The 13,187-nt window shown below is 45.6% G+C and overlaps 1 protein-coding gene across 5 annotated transcripts in view; it reads left to right on the forward strand.

Moving 5' to 3' along the window:
* Positions 1 to 13,187, forward strand: part of ss (spineless) — a 179,472-nt gene that overhangs the window by 60,212 nt on the left and 106,073 nt on the right. The window lies entirely within an intron of this gene.

The following is a 13,187-nucleotide window of genomic DNA, read 5'->3' on the forward strand; positions in this document are numbered from 1 at the left end:
CCACTGCGACGCGCGAAGCGACGTTCCGGGGTTCATGCGAACTAGAAATTTTGTTGTCCAACGAACTTCCTGCTTCGCCAGTGCCGGGAAAGCCTTTTTCTATGGAGACTGCTTTTCCCCACTCGAAGCGAAAGCTCCGTCGAGGTTCTGCCCTCGCGTTTATAGCGATAACGAAGAAGCGTGTGTCGCCACCGTGGGAGAGATAACATTAGTTAAGCAAATGAAAATCCGGGCAGACGATACTTTGCGCTGTTGAGAAGGTGCGCGACAAAAACTTCCAACGGCGCGGATATATTTTTTACAAAAAATATTCATTCTTCGAGGATCAATTGTGAGGAATTTTCGACGCAGAAACGAGCAATTAAGGCGCTTTCGAGCGAACCGATATTTCTTACCTTTTCATTAGCCTTTTTATTCATTTTTATCAACTTTCATTTTTCGTCAGGCATTTTTTTGCCAGAAGAATATTTCATCGTCCCGTTTTTCAAGGTGCCAACAACTGGTGTTATTGAAATGACTTTTCGACCGTGGCGAGAGGACGTTTTGAACTTTAGAATATTGAGATATTGAGGAAAGTCGGTAGGATCGTTTCACACTTTTTCGTCTCTTTCTAGCTGACGGCAAACGAAAATTTTCGATCGACCAATCAACGACGCGAGTCGACAGCAATTTATCGAGTCTCCGCGCACTTTCTATCGCTGCTTTTTAATTGGATCGCAGCTCCCAAGTGGGCTCGCTCCATATTCTTATGCAACAACGTTATTATCTTGCTACACAGCGCTCCTACGAGTGTTTTTGTTTCGTACTCCGTCGTTGAATTCAATTGTTCTGGAGCCAATGATTAATATTTCTCATTGTGACCGTTCCTCCGTTATTATTAAACCTTACGCAATGTAAATCTTTGTCGCACGGGTACAAAGTGCATTCCGCGCTTCGCTATTGTGAGCGCGATGCAAAAATGGGGCGTAATTGCCCGAAACTTTCCAGGAGTCTCAAGAGTTTTCGAAAATTCGTTCGTAATCGTGAATTAGCTTCGTGACTCAGGAGACTCTTTTGGAAGTGACTCTGGAACGAAATAAAATTCCAAGCGAGATTAAATGACTCCTTAGAATTTTCGTTCCAACGGAATTTTCAATCTCCTCCCTCATTTTTTATCGATCCAATTACTTTTCCGATGATTTATGAAGTATCGATGCAACTGCAAAAAGCTTGTGGGATCGATCGAATTATCGATCCCCGCGATTATCTCAGTCGCCTCTGTCATTATCGTGGCTTCGATTAGCGATCGAAACACATTGCAAATAAAATAATGACAGCGAGTTCTCTGTCCAAGTGCACATATAAATGTCTATTAGAGCAATAAAAAAACGTGAAATAAAATGAAAATAAATAGGAGATAAATCTCTCGAAGGCTGCTTCGCTCAATCGTAAATCCCGATAATCGACAAATCGTAATGAAAATATAAGTAATACGCGCTTAGTCCGGATAATTCGTAGTTTCACGAAGCACTCGGGCGCTAAGAAACCGCGTTGTTTCGTCGTTTCGAGTCAGTTTAATAGCCCAGCACAACGTGTTACGGCTGTTTCACTCCAACGGAGAATATACGCGGCCAGATTTTCTTCTTTTTCTTTCTCTCTCTCTCGCTCTCACTCGCATACGCAACTCTTCGACAGTCTTTATGAAAATGACCGAGAACCAGTTGCGTTAGCTATTGCACCGCGCATATTCGCCAACGTACTTTTACACGCTTACTTCAATTCGTGCTCCAGTCACATCCAACTCGCGAGAATTCATCGTCGTCGATCTTTTCTGGCTCTCCCGGGGATATTCGATCGTACAAATATTTACTGGATTAAAAAAAAAAACGAATTTCCATTCACCGGAATCCCCGAGAACGTTTCGATCTTCGAGGCTCAAAATTTCGATGAAAAAATGATTTTTGAGACAATTTGACGATGAAATCGCAGATTTTCTGAATGAAAACAGCACGAATATCGAGTGGAAAATGTTGATGCATGAGAAAGAAAAGGATGTTTCGTATCGAACGCATTTCCATCTGATTTTCGATTTATTTTATTCACACCTCTTGAAAAAAGAATTATCACTCGAGCGTTGACATCACAAATTAGCGGGGGACGTCGCTTCCCGATAATTGTTTGCGCACGGAACCCGGACCGCGCTTATTTATTCGCTATCGACTCGCCAGGTCCGGATTACGGACTGCTCATTAGATTTATCAAAACCAAACGCCCGCTCACGAGCGGAGGCTTCCTGGGCGTGGTTGTGACGTTTTTCCAAAATCGCTGGGGCCTTCCAGTTTTAAGAAAATCTCGAGTATCCCGCAGTCCGCAACGAACTATCGAATTTTTTGAATAAAAAGCAAGTTTCAAGCTCCAATTGTCTTCTGCTCGTCCAGAAATTTTCCCGAGGCTCCGCAAGCACAGAAATGGCGCTAGAAACCAGTCTGGAACACTGTAAAACGAGAAAATGGAGATTCCAATGAGTCCCGCATGAATATGAATATTCTAAAAATCAATGCACTTTCCATAATGAAATTTAAAACTCTCTCCCAGCCCGCGTTCGCGGCGGTGTAGGCCACCGGTAGAAATGTGTTAACGACTCTGTCCAATTTTTGCCGTACATTTTGAATACATTTGCTCTCACAGGAGCACCTGAACGTATAGGTATACGAAGCGCGATCGCCGGCGAAAAAAGGGCGCGCTCAGCTCGAGCTTCCAGCCGACCCGCCGTGCCTCCGACGCCCTTCTGTGCGCCAGTCATTGATATACTCACGGCAGTCAGATAAAGAAACAGTACACGAAGGTTTGAGACGTTTTTTTAGTCGGTCGGTTGGCTCGTCGTACAAGACGAGCATTTACTAAGTCGACAGAGACGGAGCACCGGACTGATTGGCCAGACGTGGAAAACCAGAGCCAGCTTTGATCTCGTGTGTGTGTATTCTAGAGCGAGCGAGGTGCAAGATTGCCCGATCTAAATTTCACATCTCTCTTAGCTCGAGCGAGGCTGCATGAGTCGTTCAATGTGCAATCGCCCGATCGATTGTTCCGAAAAAAACTTGAGGAAACAATAACGAGCTCGAATATCGTTCCTATAACGAACTTCCGTCTTTTCGGAGGTTCCACTGATTTTCTAATGAGGGGAAATTCGAGCTTGAATCGTCGCTTTTATCCCCACGAAATGAGATCGAATTTTTAATAATTATGAATAAAAGAGCCGACTGTTGGACGAACAGATCAGGGACGACGATGAATTTCGCTGCGAATGAAAAGCGCCGTATTCCAACGATATTTACGAAGGTAGATGAGTATCTTGAAAGCTTTTGTAACTGGAAACCACTCCGAAACAGATCGATAAAACGTCATTGATTTCATTCAACGTAAGATATATTTTCAGTTTTTTCCTCACTCTCGTTCTCGCGCATTATCGTTATTAAGTTTCATTATTTTTAATGTGAGAGTGGTGCACAGCAATAAATAGCAGGTTTTAAGTCGTCAATATCGGATATCCTTGAGCGAAAGCTCGCATCGATTAACTAATCTTTGCATGAAATCCACAATTTTCAGTGCACGGGAATACTTTTGTTAGTGGATTCTTCACGAAAGCGACATTATTATTTTTTAAATTGCTCAAGCAGTCTTCGTTTGTCAAGGATACGAAAAATCAATTTACACGAAAAACCGTCTCTGAGCTAGCGAAGAGAAATTTACTTGTTGACGACTGAATTTTTCGAGTTAAAAAAAATCGAAAATGGAAGCTCAGAGCAAAAAGCATGGAAAATTTCAGTGAAGTTCGAACTGAAGACAGAGTCGCGTCTATGAACCAGGGCGAGTAAAAAGTCGGTAGAAACGCTTCTTTTTCTTCCAAAAACGCGTGTTTGTGTACTTTGGGCGTAAAAAAATGAAGAGAATGCCCGAGGTATAAACGAATAAGGTTAATTAGAGGGTCGAAAAGAATCATCGTTTCTCTCCCCGCGATGCTCTTGGAACGTCCGACTTCTTCCGAGTTTTGCGTTGCACATCTCGCTTCGCGTCTGTGTTTGAACTCGAGAGCAGAAATCTGCAGAGCGAACGCGGAGGAAAAGAGATGCGATTACAGCCTCGGGCTATCGCGCCTTTTGACGGACTTAAAGGCCTTGTTCACACGGTTTTACTCGCTCAAATATCACAGTTACGACCTTTTTCTTTGCTGCGGTGCACTCCTCGCCACTGCTGCGCCTAGTCGAGAGATGCTCCAGCGAATGGTGGAGTGAAATCTTTGAAAAAATTCACTGTGCAGGGCGGCCCGAAATGCAGAAAAGGAGAACGAATTCTTCGCGATTGTTCGTGCGATTTTTCGTCATAAAATAGGCCGAAACTTGAGTTTTTTAAGCTCTTCAATTCCCTGGAATCTATTCATATTTTGAAACATTTTGGGAACGCTTAGGACGGACCTTGGAACAGTTTTGACGAAGTATTACAAACATTTTTCCGCTTCTTTCATCTCGTGGCAAAATGTGTGTGGTGCAGCGGATTTTTCGGTGGCCCGCGAACACGTCGGGTTCGCGAGTTTTAAAAGTTCCGACGCAGTTCTGGACGTTCCACGGCGATTATGTCATCGAAGAACGCATTTGCAGAAATCTTCGAGACTTTTATCGCCTTATAAAGACCTCCGAGAAATTGGTAAAAGGCTCTCCAAGTAGAGATCGACTTGGCGCTGGTAAAGTCGTCGCAAAGTAAAATGGCAACTAACGCGGTTTAACAAAATCACTGTGATTCCGTCGCCGTTAGAGTTCGCGGTGATACTTTTCCTCCCGACTCCAATGACAACTAAATTTTGTCTTTTATGACAAAATTTAGTTGCCCTCCCCGCCGACTTCGGAAATCACCATCGCCCAACGTGCGTTTAGCGAACCGTCAAATTTTTTTCACCTCCAGCCGCCTCCGGAGCGTTCGAGCGAATCTTCCCGAGAAATAGAAAAACGGACGCTTCAGACTTTAATCGATCGATCACGCTGCAGTTATGGACAAACCGATGTGTTATTTTATGCCCGCGGACGAAGGTCGCAGTTTCGATTTCGATTTTCTGCCGAGACGGGGAGCGAGGCTCCTCGAATATATAACGAGACAACCGATCGCGGAGAATCGCAACTCCAGAAATTCAATTTCTTCCCGAAACTCGAAAAGACGCGCTCGCCCGCGTCTAACTCGGCACAACAAACGACGAGAACATTGATTTTTATGGAGCCTCCGAGCGGAATATCAATATATCGCAACATGAAAATATGTATGCAAATTGGAATGATATTTACGCTCCGAAATGGATTCTGGTCGGCTGCTCGTATATCCGTATACGAGGCGCGAGAGTTTCCCGAAAAATTCTGAAAGAGTTTCGAGGAAGCCAGGGCGTATCTAAGATACGAGGCCGCTCGCGTTGCGCTCCGGCCGCTCGATCTTTCTCTGTCTCTCGCACGAGAATTCGTCCGACTAATGACAGCAGCTTCTATAATTTGGAGTTTTTGAGCGAACGGCGAAATTGCTGGCGAATGGAGGGATTACTGTTATTACACTCGACTCTCCTCGGGACTCGCGCTCGATTCTGATTATACTTTAGTCAGTATCTCTCGACTCGTCCCGAGCGACTGTCAGCTCGAGAGCGACGAGAGGTTTTTCAGCTCGTTTCTGTACCCGCATCTTGTTCACTCAAACGTGCCATCTTCACTTTGCACCCTCTCGACCTCCTTTTCGGCATACTCACCACCCTCCCTCCTTCCTTTTTTTTATCCCCGCATTTTGCCTCCGGACGTTTGACGCTCTGCGGCAACCGGGATATGAAAACAACCGGCTAATTGCCTTCGACAATTTCATTCGCGAAATCGACGTTTTCACTTGGTTTTTCAAGTTTATTCTGACGAGGAAAAAACTATTTTGTCGACAACGAAATTCATTTGAAGGAAAATTTGAAATTTAGTGGAAAAAGATTTACCAGCTCGAAAATTTCTTATTGACGAAGCAAAACTTTTTAATGGATTTTTTTTTTTCATTTTTCGTTATATTTTCCCTACGAGAATTTTGGGGGTTTTTTGTTATTGACGAAGCAAACGAATGACCAAAGTCGAATGATTTCGTGCGCAATCGACTCAATTTTTGTCTTAATTTCAATGATCGATTCGGGTAAATGTCTGGATCAAAATAAAATTTGTTGCTGGGCAAAACAAGTTTGAGAAATGAAAGAAATCTATTTTTCGAAGAAAGTATTCGCTGTTTCTGGCAATATTCGGGGTCTTAAAGAAATCGCTTATTACTATGCTTACGATTCTAGAATGACTATTCACGCAACGTTTTTCAATAGTAAATAACTCGCGATGACTTTTACTAAGATTATCGCGACGTTCTCGGGTCACCTGCCGCGCTAGAGTCGCCGGCAAAACCTTTTTTCCCCATTTTTTGCTCGTGAATGAAAGGAGAGTGAGGCAAGGCAAAACGATTCTGTTATTACAGTCGTGATTGTTCTCGTTACGCAATTCTCGTGCGTTCTATGGATTTTTCTATGTTTTCATCACAATCGTAACATTGTTATTCGTTCGAGGGAAAACGGTGGTCTAATAACGTGTATTTATCATTGTGGGTAAGTGGATTCGCGATTCGTCCTTACGGCGTCGGAAGAGCGAAATTCCCATCGAGCCATATTTTTTCTATAAAATCTTCTCGTCCCTCTCCTCCTCGAATAAAAGTCATGGCGCAAATTTTTTAACGATCACCGCGCATAAAAGAGGAAGAAAGGGAAAAAAACGCGGCGAATTTACACGGGTCTGCACATAATGATGCTTTTACAACGCCACGTCTGCGCTTCTGCGGCAACGATGACAGTGTTTCGCTCTTTCGACCAATTTTTCGAGGCCTCAACGACCCTCGTAAATTCTACATTCCAAATCCGCGACGCTGTACTCCTCTATCACCTCATCCGTCATCGAAACCTATTAATTTTATGGCGTTGACATAAAAGTTTGGCAATAATCACTAAAACATCGACGATCGAGGCGAGATCGAGTCGTCTCGATTCCTCTTACACGTGTATATCGCCTACACAAACGGATAAGAAATCGAGAAATCCTGGCTGAAAAAAAACCTTCGTAAACGCGCAAAAAGGAGGAAAAGTAATGGCAGAAGCTGCATAGGGGAGGTATCAACATTTTTTAATCTTTTCTCTCACATTTTTATTCCTCGACCAAAGTCTGACTTTCGGGTCCTTCGACGTTCGACTGGTCCTTGTACCTCGGCGCCTGCGTCGACCAACTTTTTCGCGGGTTCCCTCGCGATCGAGATTTTTTTCGACATTTTTTAACAAATTTCCAGACACCGTTTACGAGCATTTTGTAAGAAGGATCGATTTGAATCTCGCTTGGTTTTTTCTGTTTCGTTCTCGTTGGACGCGGTCGAATCATCAGAACTGACAGAGCTTTGGGAAAGTCGTAATCTCCTCGTTTCTGACCTAAGCGAGTGCGCAGCTTCGGCGAGTGAGACCCCCCCCCCCGTAAAAAGCGACACTCGTAACCCATTTTTGGGAGGGAATAAAAACGACGTTTTTCGGCGGACTCTCGTCCGACAGGCTCAAGGTCGACGCTTCTGCGAGGAGCCCGCAGACGTTTTCGCGATTCCTGCCGGCTTTGGGCTGATTAGTTGTTAACTAATTGGCGAGGATTCCCGTCCTCGCGGCCGCCGCGTACGCACTGACTCTCCTTATGGCCTTATAAAGTGAGTTTATGACTTTGTGATGAAGCAGAGTCGGCTTGTAAAGCGACGACGAAACGCGCTTTCCCTCTGACCCTCTGGCGCACGCAGCGGTATATATTTTTTGCATTAAGTTGGTCAGGACGAATAAAAATTCTCGACGATCGAATGCGCACCTCCGTTATCCCGAAGGGGATCGCGCGGAGCTCTCCCCACACGAATAGAGCTGTCTCGGTCAACCGCTCGATAAAGGCGAATAAAAATATCAAAATTTCGCTATAAATTCATTCGCCGATTTAACGATCATCGCTGTTATGTTTACACTCATAAAAGCAGCTCGAAAATACATTGCTGGAAGCTTCTACCGGCCCGGGAACTGAGTTTCTACTCAAAGAATTGCCTTTTCAGCGATCTGGCTTTTCGGGAGTCTCTTTTCTCGTGGCCCAGTTCGTTTAATCGCTTCCCAGAGTCGGGCGCTCGTCGCGTCCCCTGTTTTCGTCATTTTTCCGAGCCTCTTTCCCGAAGCTGATTCGACGAGAGTTTCCGAACCAAGAAATCCTCTGATCCCGCTGTTCTGCGGGGAGAGAGAAATTTTCGAGCCCCAAAGAAGTCGAGTATCTTCCCGCGAGACTCGAGTGGCCCAGCGCCGCACATTTTTTGCACGGTTGGTCTCGCCCCCGCTCCGCAACTTCCTCGAGGGACACGCCGAGGATTCGAAAGGAGAGGAAAGGGAGAATGAGGACGTTGCGCAAAACATATCTCACCGGTGGATTGAGCCATAACGAGGCAAACGCCCGGGACGCGCGGGTCCCGAAGAATTATTTATGCCGCGGAGAAAACGGACGAAAGCAAAGCTCGGGAGCGAGCTCAAGAAAAAGACTCAAAGAATTTTTACGATCTAAACAACCGCGACCGCGGGGCCAAGTGTGTCTTCATGGAACGCACGATCGTTGCACATTTCACAAAATCCGAGCCGAGGGATTTCCTCAAACATTTTTCTCGCAACGACCCCCCCTTCATTCAACCCCACGACATTTTCTCCATCCAATCGACTATTTTTCCTAATCCAAAATAAGGCTTTCGAGGCCTTCGCAGAAATTCACCTCCTTAATAATGAATTCGAAAAAGGACCGAAGAGAGAAAAAAATAGAAGGAAGACGAGGCGTTGAAAGAGCGAGTTCGTATCGTCGTGGCTTATCGTCCGACCTTTCGCAGAAGGTCCGCGCTATCCTCGCTCCTTTCCTCCTCCTTCGTCTCCTCTCTTTTCTCATTCTCTGTCGCTGCGCGCCTTACTCCTCGGGTGGAGGCTGCTGGCACGCCGCTGTGTGTTTAACTATTCAATAATTCATCCAGCCATTCATCACCGTTGGAGCGAGGAAAATTTATCTTATTTTTATGTATTGGCGCCCCTCCAAGTGTCGTACGTATATATAGAGAATAAATAAGCTTTATATATATATTTATACACGCGTTTATTTGCGTATATATATATATATATTGTGGTTGCCATGCATCAACCGCTTATTAGCCACGATTTGTTTGGCTGCCCACGCGAACGTATAGTGTATGCCGACGCCCGACGATTCCCGTCGAGAGTGTCCTCTCTCTCCCTCTTTCTCTACTTTGCTTCATAGCAATGCACCGTCCTCATTGTCTCGATTCGTCGAAGCGTGATTTTTCGTTCATTCTTTCTTCGGTGACGTTTTTTCGCGAGTATATCGCGCGCGGGAGACTCGAAATGTTGCTTAATTCTTTATTTTTCTTCGGACTCGAGATCGTCCGCGATTGCTTCGAAGATGTTTGAAAGGGCAAGAAAACCCGAGCCTTCCACAGAGCTTGGACCAAATTTCCCAAGCTCGAAGGACCCTCGATGACGACTTTCAGACGAAAATAACTGGAAAATTTTTTTGCAAGTATTTTACAGATCTTGCGAAACGATTAAAATTTATTGTTGTGATTTATCAATTTTTAATATAATGACAGCGGTTTAAATACTTTCGTAGTAAAATCATCAAGGAAAATGCGACAGTGGCCATTTTCTGTTCATATGCGTATGCATATCTGTATTTTAGACCGCGGCTGGCTCATGCTGTTAAACCTTCCACCGTTTGTGTCACTATATTACTCGTTAGCCTCAAACAAGTGTTTTTCTTTTTCCATTCCCAAATGCGATTTTCACCGCGGTAACAAGGCTTTCTCAAATCATTGTTACCTAAAAACATTATATTTTCTTATTCTCGCTTTTGAGAGTCTTTAATCTTCTTCTTTTTTCGGCCAGATTTTTTAATAATTCTAGGAATAGACGAACGCTGTATATTTCCAAATTTCAACTATCAAAGTTGGAATTTCCGATTTCCATTAGATTCGCGTGAACTCCCTTGAGGAGCGCTCGCAACCGCGAGGCTTTCCTCGTTGGTTGCGCTCCACATACGTCGCTCGCGAGAGAACCAAATCTCCGGGCGCGTTTCCAGCGCGTTCCTCCCCGCCCGTTTCCTCCGAGTCTGTAATTATTATTTAATAACCGCGGGTCCGCTAAATTGATTAATTAATGGCTCTCTTCGTAGGCAGGAGGCTTCCTCGCACATTGGCAGGCTTCCTTGCGGCGTCGCGAGGCTCGTCCATCGCCAGTTTCCACGAAAAATCGACGCCAAGATCCGGGGTTTTTTGAACTCCGGTAAAAGAGTCAGAATAATTAATCGATGGAGTAATTTTTCTTCGGAATATTCGACCCCGATTCTGGGCTGGTTTCCGACCAACAAAGCTCACCGGCCCCCTGTCAATGGTGGGTTTGTTTGTGCTCGTAAAATAGGGCGAAAAAAGCCTCCGAAGCATCATCCGCTTGGGCGATTCCTACAATAGCGAAGGGCGCAGTCGCCGTTCTTTTCGTTGCTCAACCGGAGCGCGATCTTTCGCTCGATTTCCCATCATTTCTCGAGCACAAATACGCAGACGCGCGCGGCTAGCGGGAAGGCGCGATTAGTGCGAGAAGAGACTCGCAGCAGGTATAACGAAATTTGCATGTTTTGTGGTGCCGAATTTGAACTCGATCTCACAAAACTCGAGCGTACCAATATAAAAGGAAGAGAAGATAGAGAACCCGGAGAAATAACGGAGGAGAAATGGGCGGGCGTTTTATAAGCACTCTCTGTAAATACAGGTTATCCGAATGCTGCTCGAGCGTGTGCGTGGAGGCTCATTATGCATCTTTGCTTTCGCGGTGTATCTCCTCGCGAAACGGGAACGTTAGCGCCCTCTCGTTCGAGGTTTTCGCCCTCTTTATCTCATTTCTGCTTCTGTTGAGCCTTATTCCCGTGCCCGTTCCCCGGTATTGCTCGCGTATATCCCAGGCCCGAATTATACCGCCCGAAAAGCTTTTCCCCTCGTCTTCCGGCACCTCCGCGACGCCCAAAATCGATTTCGCCGCCGATCGCATGCAAACGACTTTGCAGGATCTCCGGAACGCCTAATATTGCTCCCGGAGAGTGCCGCGGCCGCTGCTCGGTGAATATGCTCCCGCTGCCGCCCAGCGCGCACCCTCCGGAGGGCTTCAGCGCGTTGCATCCGAATAAAAAATTGCTGGGCTTTGAAATCGAACGAAACTCGTAAATAATCCGTTGCGAAACGAGCGCATCTAAAAATCTCAGCGGCATCGAGCGCACGACGAACTCGAAGCAACGCTTCGATACGGAATCGCCCAAAAACTCTCTCTTCCTCCTTAAAACACCGAACGGGAGACCATGTTCCCCAAAAACCTTCCTTTTCAACGAATTTCCACCAACGAACATCCTCAAACTCCAACAAAAGAAATCACGAGCGCAGTCGTCGCCTCCCGACGACCTTGATCAGAGCTCGAAAAAGCTACTTGAACTCCCTCAATCCCGTGGTCCCAAAGTTATATAAACATGCAGATAAGATAAGTTTGATGCGGCAACATTTGATACCGCTCGATGCGTCATAACGCACGGACGGTTTGTTGCAGCGAGCGACGTGTGCGCTCTACCAGTAAAGCTCGCATTTTCATTCGTTCCTCACGCGTATTGCGATCCCGTGTGCAACACATAACGCGAGTACAGTGTACATACGAGCCCTTCGGAAGAGGCGCGTATGCGTTTTGTGCATGTGTAAAATGCGACTACCAACCAGTGGATTTCCCCTGTATCATTACCCCGCCCAGTGGCTAGCTCCGAAGATTACACGTCTGCATCGGGCCTCCGCGGGTTCAGCGCTCACTTGAGCCGAACTAACTCTTGAATTTGTAAGAGAATCAGACGTCAGCCCAGTCACAGACTGCTGAGGGACCGGGAATACCGAGTCGGCCGTAGAAACGTCGCGGTTCTATGCATTTTTCTTTTTCTCTTTGCTTTCCGTACGAGCTTCCACCTTCTGGTGCTACTTCGTGCTCTCGATGATGTTCCGTAAATCGATAAGTTTTCAGGCTCCGTTTCCGTCGGCTTTCGGCTCCTCTGCTCCGGGTACGCGAAAACGGCGAATCCATCACGAGGAAGTTTGCAACATTGGAGTCCAACGAGACGAAGGAAAAGACCATTTGTCATTCTCCGATTTTTCATTTCACGAAGTATCGGGGAGGTTGAAAAACTACAAATTGCAAATTCGGCAGGTAACTGGGGAATTGAGGAATTGTTGGAGGCTTTTTTACAGCGTTTCGTTGGACTCCAACGCTGCAAACTTCTGCGTCATCATTTATCAAAGTTCCCGCTTCCTGGTGACGTTCCACTGAAACGAAAATTTGGAATTCGCCTTCGGAAAGTGAGCCAAGGAGCGGTTTTTTATCGAAATTCATGAGTTTTTAAGGCTTTCGTCCAATGCACTGTTCTCATTGGTTTTGCTCCGATGCGAAACGACATTTGCGTCCTTACTCAAAGTGAATGATGACACGTTCAACAGATTTGGTCTTTTTCTCTCTCCTTATTATTCGCTCTTCTTGATATTTTCCTCACGTGCAAGCTACCCCAGAGTCTCGCATACATTTGCTGGCGTGTAATCGTTTAATACTCCACAATTCTACGTTCCATAAAAGTGAGCTGGAATCCACCGAGAGGAAAGGAGTCCGCGGCTGCGAGTATGAAACAAATCCACGTTATGAATCCAGTAATGACACTGCTTACGGTCAATCTGCTTCGAATTGATTGAGAAGAGGATGATGAGCTGGCTCTCTCTCGCTCAACTCACTTTTTCCTCTCTCCGTCCGTCCTTCCGTACAGGTGGAGATACAATTTACAGTACGTGATTACAGGCAGGGAGAAACGGCAGAGAAAGGAAAAGCATGATTTTTCATTACCCCGTGCCGCTTCGAGATGACGGGCGTTGTGAAAAAACGACGAGATTTTCGTCGTTGGAAAATAGATGAATTGGAGAAAATGGAGGAACTTGAGAGTGAGAAAATCGTAGACTTTTGGACCCGAAATTCTCAGCAGATAGATCGAGTTCTTTCGAATCTG

This window comes from Venturia canescens, chromosome 8 (genome assembly GCF_019457755.1).
Source record: "Venturia canescens isolate UGA chromosome 8, ASM1945775v1, whole genome shotgun sequence".
In the NCBI taxonomy this organism is placed as follows: Eukaryota; Metazoa; Arthropoda; class Insecta; order Hymenoptera; family Ichneumonidae; genus Venturia; species Venturia canescens.